Source organism: Sinocyclocheilus grahami, unplaced genomic scaffold (genome assembly GCF_001515645.1).
Source record: "Sinocyclocheilus grahami isolate Dianchi unplaced genomic scaffold, SAMN03320097.WGS_v1.1 scaffold5324.1, whole genome shotgun sequence".
Lineage (NCBI taxonomy): Eukaryota > Metazoa > Chordata > Actinopteri > Cypriniformes > Cyprinidae > Sinocyclocheilus > Sinocyclocheilus grahami.
In genome coordinates, this window is record NW_015510042.1 from 1 (window position 1) to 678 (window position 678).

Consider the following 678-nt stretch of genomic DNA (forward strand, 5'->3'; position numbering starts at 1 on the left):
AGTCACTCCAGATTCTGATCGTAGCGTTTACACTTGCAGTAAAGGCTCTGAACTGCTTTTGAGACATATCAGGATGAATATAACCCTGACCTTACCCGGATATCACTACGCGGATGTATGTGCAATCATTAAAAGCAAGTGTTAACATTTGTTACAGTATTTTAGACATATTCAACGCACTTGATATTCTCAGCATGCGATTATTCTTTATCTTCCTGTTCCTGTTTGGCACATAACTGATGAGAATGCAAGCTTTGGGATCAGACTCCCAGAGAGGCATATGCGAGGATATTTGATTGTGTTTGTGAAGCATTAGTTTGAACCAGGGACGGCACATTCTTCAGCATTTTGTCCTTGTTGTATGTAGTGTTATTTTGAGGCGTGAGTGTGTGTTTCATGCAATGGCAATATAGATATGGACTTCAGAGTGAAGTGTGAGACACACACAAGGTGCATCCCAGTTTGCTTACTCATGCATACTACAGCTATGTACTTCAGTGATGATGGGAAAACTGCATACTTTTGAGTATGTAGTATGCTAGTATTGCAGTACATTATGTAATAAAATTAACACATTATATGTAAACATTGACTTGTAGATACATTTATGATTATTCACTATTACAACAAAAAAGTTGATGAACTGTTACAAGCTCCGCCTCTTCTGTAGCGCAAGGG